This window comes from Tenrec ecaudatus, chromosome 2 (genome assembly GCF_050624435.1).
Source record: "Tenrec ecaudatus isolate mTenEca1 chromosome 2, mTenEca1.hap1, whole genome shotgun sequence".
Classification (NCBI taxonomy): Eukaryota; Metazoa; Chordata; class Mammalia; order Afrosoricida; family Tenrecidae; genus Tenrec; species Tenrec ecaudatus.
The window spans coordinates 228581195-228590670 of record NC_134531.1 but is presented as its reverse complement, the minus strand read 5'-3'; the positions used below and the strand labels follow the sequence as shown (position 1 = coordinate 228590670).

At 40.9% G+C, this 9476-nt stretch overlaps 1 pseudogene; it reads right to left on the bottom strand.

Annotated features, from left to right (window-relative positions):
- Positions 1 to 1234: 1234 nt before the first annotated feature.
- On the bottom strand, positions 1235 to 1550 carry LOC142441376 (transmembrane protein 138 pseudogene; annotated as a pseudogene).
- Positions 1551 to 9476: the final 7926 nt, after the last annotated feature.

Below are 9476 nucleotides of genomic sequence, written 5' to 3'. Positions count from 1 at the left end.
GCTCTGAAAATATCTATCACGTGAATTCATCCAATTTTGCTATTTAGATCTTTAGCATCCTTGTTGAGTTTCTTTCCCAATGATCTGTCTTTTTCAGAGAGTGGTGTATTAAAGTCACCAACTATAATTGTTGAGCCTGTGATCTCTTTTTAATCTCTTTTTAAATCTCTCATTAGGTCCATATATGTTTATTATTCACTGGTTCTTGGTCTATTTTTCCCTCGAGGATTATATAGTCCCTCCTTGTCTCTTATTACGGCCTGTATCTTGAGGTCAGTTTGGTCAAATGTGAAGATATCAGCCCCAGCTTTTTTTGAATTACCATTTGCTTGGTATATATTTTTCCAGCCTTTAATTCTCAACCTGTTTTTGTCTTGCAAGCTCTCCTGGAGGCAGCAGATGAATGGGTTATGTTTCCTGAGTCAGTCTGTTAGCCTCTACCTTTTAATTCCTGTGTTGAGACCATTGATATTCAGTGTTAATATATACATCTGTGGACTCTGTGATGTCATCTTGTACCTTTTCTGTTGGATATGTTCTATCTACCTATCTTATCCGCTTGTGTTATGTGTGTGGTTTATGTTTGCGTTCTTTCCACTATTAAGCTGATGCTATCTTGGGGGTGTACCCTCTTTGTCACCTTAGAGTTGAGTTGTTCTATGTCAGGTGTCCTCAAACTTTTTAACAGGGGGCCTGGTCACTGTCCCTCAGATCCATTGTAAAGGCCAGAAAATAGTTTAAAAAAAACTATGAACAAAATCCTTTGCACACTGCACATATATATTTTTTGTTTTTGTTTTGTTTGGTTTGGGTGGGGGAAAAGTCCATTCATTCCCTATTTATAAAATGGGGGGCAGTATCTTAGGTATCAAATCTAAGAGTCAGAGGTGTGGGCAGTCAGGTGCCCAGGAGTCTCCCTCTGGGCCCATTCACCCATAAGTATGTGGTGCATGGAAAGCAGGTCCGGGAGGTTCTCCTGTGCCACACACACTAAAGGACAGCCACAGAGTTCCCAGAAGTCAGAGGTTCTGAGAAGAGGGTGAAGGGGTGGAGCAGGAGAGGGCGGGGCACAGGGCTGAGGTAGGCAGGAGGTACTGGAACACTTGAATGTGAAAGAGAGGAGACTCTTCCTTCAGGAATGCTGACCACATGGGCCTGCACGTGGCCGAGGAGGCCAACCTCTGATTGGGAGCAACCCATGGAAGGAAGAGCGCCTCCCAGGGATCTGAAGAGGTCACCTTTGACCTTGCAGGAACTCCTTGTGTAGCCAGAGCAAGTCCCAGTAGAAGCACAGATCCCCCAGGCGCACCGCTGTCCGCTTATAGAAGTAACAGTACACAACGGTCACTAGTCTCTGAAGCACAAAGCAGTGTTTGCAGTTCATTGATCCAGACGAAGTGGTTGGAGTTTTTCCAGCATATGTTCATCACCCAGATGGGTAGGGAGATGCTGAGGGTGAAGTACACCACTGTCAAGAGGATGGTGCCTTTGAACTTGTGGAACAGGAGGTTGACCAGCCCTGCCTGGAAGATGAAGGTGTTGAAGAACATGGGGCAGACAATGATGATGTTGAAGAGAATTGCAATGACCTGGAGGATGAAGAGACGAGGCTGTGAAGATGTGTGCTCTTGCAGTATACTAAGACTAAAAGAGCAAACACTTGTTATACTTAACCAGTCGACTTACATAACTCCAGTGGAAGCCCTGGTCAAGGACCTCACATACAAAGGGTCCACAGGAGCCTAACTCATTCAAAGGAAGGTGAATAAAATGAGTCTCCAAATAAGACTGCCTTGTGCCTCTGGACATGCAGGGGCGGGGGGGGGGGAGGGGGGGGTTGTTGCAAGGTACTCCACTATCTCACATTTATTCATCTGCTGTTTTGCTTTGTTTTGTGGGGGTGCATGTTGCTTTTAAGTCCTTTGCATATCCAAACTGGAGCGCCAATCTTGAGAATTCCTTAAGACTATGTACTGAATAATTCATTAGCTGCGATCTAGGTGGCAGAGTGGTTATGCATTGGTGTAGTGTTTATACCTTTGGTTAGCAGTTCAAAACTGCCAGCCTCTCCAAGGCAGAAAGGTATGACTTTCTATTCTCTTAAAGCATTACAGTCTTAGAAGCCCAAAGTGCAATTCTACCCTGTCCTACAGGGTCACCATAAGTCAGAATCAACTCAATGGCAGTGAGTTTTTGAGAGGAGGTAGACCTGAGGTCCTGGGTAAAGTAAACAATTTGCATTTGTCTGATAGTTGAAAATAGGTTGTTTGAATATATTTGCCAACATTCCAGAAGAAAACCTGATGGTCTTTTTTCCATAAAGATGGTTGTTGCTGCGTTCCATCAGGTAGTTTCTGACTCACAGTGATCCCCTGTGACAGTAGGGTTGCCCATGAGGTTTTCTAGGTTGTACCCTTTAGAAGAGCAGATAACCAGGTATCTCTCCTGTGTAACAGCTAGGTGGGTTCAAATTACCAACTGTTTTATTAACAGCCTAGCGCTTAAACATTGCATCACCTGAGCTAAAGAAATCCCTATGGAACAGGACTAATACATTGGGCTATCATAAGTAAGAAGGGATCCAATGGCAATAAATTTCTTAGGTAGAAGGCAGTGATAAGATACCATCAACTTAGACTTTTTTGTATGATTTTAGCACAATGACCAAATGATTCACAAACAATGGATTTATTCCTTCTTGTTTACTGCATGAACCGAGATACAACAGGTAAAGGTAACCCCATTTTATAGACAAGGTTCATAGACGTTAATGGGCAAACTTTTATTGTTGTAAATAACAGGTTGCTTTAAGTGTGACGTTACAAATGAAAAATCAGTCATTTCAAAAGATTTTTAAAAACCTGATAGCTTTCTCCTTGATAGGTAGGTTTATTAACTATATTTAACAGAGAATAGTCTTATTCCTCCAATGTCAGTGACCATATTTTGGAAAACCTACAATTTATTTAGCTGCTGTTAAGTGTTTCAAATATCCAAGATTGGCAGGAACAGGGCAGGGAATTCATCGCTAGCAATAAACAGAAGACAAAGTGAACACAAATAGTTATTGTTGTTAGTTACTTTTGATTTCAAAACTGACTCATGACAATCCCACATGCATGGAGAAGAACAGCTCCCTGTGGGTTTTCAAAGCTGTGACCTTTGGAAATCAAATCATCAGGTCTTCCTTCCACGGCCACTATATGCAGATTTGTGTTGCCGCTCTCCTGGTCGGTGCACCATTGCCCATCCATTTGTACCACACAGGGACACCTTGAACACTTCGTCTTGATGGTGGCAATTGTGGGTCAGTGTTAGAAATCTCACCTTCCCTGTGGACGATTTCCATGAAATGTCTACCCAATGCACTGTTTGAACAGCCTGCATGCTGATGTGATCCTCAACATGTTCCAGCCAGCAGAGCATCCAGATTAAGACAGGCTAGGAAGAAAGACTTGACCTTTTAAAAATCAGTCAATAAAAAACAACATTGTTTCTATGAAAAAACAACCAGTCACAGAAAAGGCACAGGACAAGGGAGCATTTCACTCCATGGTGCACGGAGTCACCATGGAGTGCTAAGCAAAATATCAGCAATTCAAATCCAACAAATCAGCAGGTTTATCATTTTAGAAATACAGCAGGGTAGTTCTACTCTCTCCTATGGAGTCACTATAAATTGATTCCACTTGATGCCACTGAGTGAACACCAAAGGCAGGATGAGGTGCTTCAAACATTACTAATACAGCCTAATCTCTCTCTGGGCATAATTGAAAACTGAAGATTCCATGTGCGTTAAAGGGGAGATACAAACCACTGCCATCGGATCCACTCCTAGCAACACTATAGAGGGTTTTGGAGACTTTGAATTTCAGGAGCTTAATCTTCTCCTGAAGAACTGCTGGTGGGTTTAACCCTTCGACCTTGACCTTGCAATGCCTAACCCTAGGCCAACAGAACTCCTGAAAAGGAGATATTAAATTTGCTCCATTTTTAGGATTACTGTAGGGTGTATTGGTGACTGACTTGCAAATTGATAGGGTAAATGTTCAAGGAACCCAGCAGGGAACTAGAAAAGGCACAAACCTACGGCTTGTCCATAGTGGCAATTGTCAAAGGGGACTTGAGAGCTCATCTCAGTCCCTGTAGTACTGGAGCCTGTGCTTTGAACAGAGAGCTTTCTTTCCCCACAGAGAGAAGAATAAAAACAATTCCGAATGTTACATCTGTAAGTTCTTTCTTGAGGGGTCTGGAGCGGCTGCAGGAAGGGTCTCATTTGAGAGCCTGGTGGTATTTTGTTGTATTTCATTTTATTTTATTTTATTTTTTATTCTTCAAGGAGTCTCTCCTTCAGGGTTACACAGAACTCTGCGTTACCTCCTGGAATTTACTCTACCTCAAGAATGAAAGCTTAGACAGCACCCCACATGCTGAGCCCCAATTGAAGTGTGTGAGCCTTTGGCTCAGAGCCGAACTGTAGCAATAGACGAAGAGGGGGTCAAGGATGCTGATCTTGAAAACAGCTGAGCAGAGGAGGTACTGGCCAGCACAAACCCGTGACCATCAATGTCAATTCCAATGCCGAGTGACCAACAGGACAGAGTAAAACAGACTAGTTCCTTAGGGCGTCCTGAGGGCAAATGTTTATGAAAGTGCATAGTCTTACCTTTCTCCCTCAAGGTAGCTAATGGGTTTGAACCATGAACCTGTGTCATAGGGCTCTTTAAATAGAACAAGCAGGATTTTCTATGTAACACAGTGACCTTGTGGCACAATGGTTAAATGCTCAGCTGCTAATTAAGAGATCAACAGTGGGAACCAACAGCATTCCTGCAAATGGACAAAACAGTGGCAGTCTGCTCCCACAAAGATTACAACCTAGAAAATGCTAGAAAATCATTCTTCCCTGCCCTACAGAGTTGCTGTGAGGCTGAATCCTACCTGATAACAAATAACACCAATAACCATATATAGCTATATAAATACAGCAATATCAATAGAGAGAGTCCTGGCACTTCAAGGGTAAGTGAAAGTTTGAAGGTTCAAACTCAGCTAGTGGCTCGGAAGGAGAAAGATCTGTTGACCTGCTCCCATAAAGATTATGACTGAGAAGCTCTATGGGCAACCCAACTTGATCACAAAAGGTTGCGCTGAGTTGAAATGTACTCAAGGGCGCCTAACAGCAGCATTATAAAAAGGAATTGGTTGAAGCAATTGTGGAACCATTGAGACTCAAATCCATAAGCCAAGTGACAAGCTGGAAACTCGCGCAGTTTTGAGCCCCAAATCTGTAGGCCAAGGTGGCAGGCTGGGAAAGTTGCTCAAGACAGCTATGTGACAGTCTTGAAGCAGAGGTCTTCCCCTTCAGGAAAACTCAGGGTTTGCTTGTAAGGCCTTCAATTGATGGAATGAAGCCACTTTACTTTGAGTCAACTGATTGTAAAAGTTAATCATATCTAAACATCTCCATAGCAACATCTAAACTAGGGTTCAACCAAACATAGACTAGACAAGTCGACACATACAATTGATCATGATACCACTCATAAAATTACAGTGTAAACTAATGTCAGGTCATAAATGCTGCACCAAAGTATTGTAGAGACGGTGACACTTTTCAGTCGAAGTGTGATGCAGTAAATCAGGTACCGCATCAGGGCTAGGACCTCTAGGCTGTGATGCCAAAGCTACGACCTTGGACACACCACCTCAGTGACTCATCCAGAAAATAAAGGATTTTGTGAAGGAACCCAGAAGTTCTGCAAACAGGAAGTTTCATCTGTATATAATTTAAGTCGGTGTGATGTGTTTAAAAAGAGAAAGTAAGGAGTGAAGGAAGAAGGGAAGGAGGGAGCGAGGGAGCAAGAGAGATGGAGACAGGAATGAAGGGAGAAAGAGAGCACTGTTCAATGAGTATGAGTGAGCACACACTCATTAAAACTTAACTGCATGGAAATGTACTACCAGATCCTATTTTAAAAATCTAACCATATATGTAATATTGCAAACATGAGACTAAGTAGGAAAGTTGTAGCAGGACACTTTTTATTTTAAGGTATACGTGTCAACTCATGTGAAGTATGCGAGGAAGTACGTGACCGCAAGACACGTGTGAAGTCTTCAGATAATTGCCAGGAGTGATTCAAAGACAACACAGGATAATGTTCAGTTTCACAATCGAAGATAAATGCCTAGCATCTTACGCTTGTCATAAATTCTGGTTAATGTTTAAGTGTTTATTGTAATGACAGATTTATTACAAGCCCGTGCCTTTTTAGCTAGCCTTTCTTCCTCAGATAAGAAGAACAAATTTCTCCACAGAAATGAATAGGAGTCACTGACTAAAAACTAAAGCTTCAAAACATTTTGTGGATGGATGTAGTATTTGATGAGGCTCAAGGAAGTGTATTAAAATGCGCTGTAACCAATAAGCCGGCTGATTTTTTCAGCTAGAATGGGGCATCCATTCACCATAGCATCCAAAGTGAAAGCAGTTCGTGGGGAGCTCAGAATTTGTGCCTTGAGAACAATGAAGTGTGATGACTCAACGGTCACAGATTTTCAAAGAAAGCTACATAGTAAAATTTTGCACAATCACTCCGACTCTTAAAATATTCCATGGAAATCTGAAAAAAAAAGACAGAAAAGATAACATAGACTCTCATATTTTTTCATCAGTAATGAGAAGTTAATATAGAAAAATGTAAGCAGATGACATTAAAATTTAACACTAAAATGGCATGAACATTCATATTCAGGTGCTTTCAGTCTGGGAGAAGCTATCAGAGAAAGCTTATTAGATCTTGAAATCTTGGCATCACAAGATGTCATGCAGTGAACCTATAGAGACAACAAGCAGAATTGGGATTCCTGAGAAGTACAGTGTGAGGGCTGGGGGAGGGGAGTTGTTATCAAGGAGTTCAAGAAGAGAATATTTTGAAAGTAATTGTGATAGCAGTTGTACAATACTGCTTGAGGTGATTGAACGATGGAATGATAGGATATCTCTATTAGCTCCCAATAAAATAGTTTTGGGAAAAAGAATTTAATTTTTAAATTTAAAAAAAAGGAAAATTACATAGATGCTGTGGCTGCCTTCATTTTGTTTATTTCTGTATTATCTATACAAAAAATGAGTTACAATAAAAACATAATGCTTTGTAAACTAAGACCAAATATGTAATAGGAGAGGAAATATAGAAATATGTATAGCAGGGTTGGCAAACTACAAACCACAGGGAAAATCTAGCCATGCTCATTTGTTCACATGGTATCTAGGTGGGGTGGGGCTACAAGGGCAGAGCTGAATGGTTGCAGCAGAGATAAGAAGGTCTGCAAAGCCAAAACATGTGTTTTCTGGTCTTTGCCAACCCTGGTATAGATGAATTTTAAGACATGATCAATTAAAGTAGCAAAAAGTTATGATAGCTCTCAAAATCACTGCTATCAAGTCAATACTGACCCGCAATGACTCTCTAGGGAAGGGTAGAACTGCCCCTGTGGCTTAACTCTCAACAAGAACACAAAGCCCAGACTTTTTACCAAAGAGCCACTGCCGACTTTTAAGCCAGCCAACCTTCTGACTAGCCCAACTCATAGCCGCTGTGCCACCAGCTCTCACTGGTTCTGATATGGCAGGAAACTCAAAGACAGCAGACTCTTCCACTTAGGTTCACAAAACAGATTCAGTTGGCCAACAACTTGATAGTGACCTTCTAAGAAATCCTGTAGACAAATCAGCTAAATCCACCTAGACTTCTGACCTACAAGTATGTGCCCATGAGAGAATAAATTTTGTGTTTAGCTGCTCATTTGTGGTACCTTCTTATGGCAACCAATGCAAAACAAAACAGCACCCTTATTGCCAACATCCTGTCAAGAAACCACTATCATACCTTTACAGTAATTACTTTTGGAGTTTTGGACAGCCTAAAACATAATAGTTTTTCTCTAAAATGTACAGCCTAGGCATTATCTATGTTTCACTTTTGTTAGCTGCTAAAGATTTCATAGTGAACCAAATGCTGCCTGGTCCTGTGGCATCTTCATGACTTGTTTTATCCATTAAAAATTGGATCAGAATTGGAGGAAGGCTTATTAACAAGCTGTTCTATCCAGATAACACAACACTGTGCTTAAAGTGAGGAAGACTTAGCACTGTTGATGAAGATCAGGATTATATACTTCAGTATAGAATAGACGTTACTGTAAAAGAAAATAAAACTCCTCACAATTGGGCCAATAGGGACATCATCATTGAAATTGTCAAAGATTTCCTCTTGGTTGGATCCACAATCAATTCTCACAGAAGCAGCAGTCAAGAGATCAAACAATACATTGCATTGTCTACATCTTGTTGCACAAGATCTCTTTAAAGTGTTGAAAATTTAGGAAATTACTTTAAAGACTAAGGTGCATCTGACCCAAGCCATGATGTTTTCAATGGTCCTACATATGTGAAAACTGGACATTGAATAAAATTGAAGAAGGGATTATTTGAATTGTGGTGCTGGCAAAGAATATTGAAAGTACCATAGATTGATGAAAGAACAACAAAATAATCTATCTTGGAAAAAGAATAACCAGAATTCTCCTTAGATACAAGAATGGTGTGGCTTCGTTTAAAATATTTTGGACATGTTATTGGGAGATATCAGTCCCTGGAGGACATTATACTTGGGCCAGTGGCTGGAGACGGGTATTGGGTGGGGGAGGGGGCGGAGAAAGAAAGACCTTCAACAAGATGGATTGGCATGGTGGCTGTAACAATGGTCTCAAACATAAGGACGTTTGTGGAGATGGCTCAGGGCCAGGCAGAATTTCATTCTGTTCTTCAGAGGGTCACTGTGCATCAGAACTGACTTGATGACACATCATATTTTTTAAGGCATAACTCTTACGTCACTTTAAGTATACACTTCTCCTCTCCATACATGGCTTTCCTTATAATTTATCCATGGAAAATTATAAGCTGCTTAATATGCAAGTTTCTCTCTATCTGGATTTTTTAAGTTAAACTTTCACAGTGTGCTGCAACAAGTCTCTCTGCCCTCTCTGAGATTGCTCTTTTAGATGCCATTGAATCTGTTTTGAGAATTAAAACACAAGTAAATATCTTCCTCGTATTCTGTTTTCTTCCAATATCCATTTGATGTCAGCAATGATATCCCTTGTTCCAAGTCCTCTTCTGAATCTGGCCTGAACTTCTGGTAGGTCTATCTCAGTGTACTGCTGCAACCATTGTAGATTGATCTTCGCCAAAGTTTTACTTGCATGTGGTATCAAAGACATAGTCCTAGAATTTGAGCATTCTCTTGAATCATCTCTCTTTGGAATGAGTATAACTATGGATCTCATCTAGTCAGTATGCTAGGTAGCTGTCTTCCAAATTTTGTGGCTTAGACAAGTGAATGTTTCAAATACTTCATCAGCTTGTTGAAATATTTCTATTGATATTGAGTCCATTCTTTAAGCC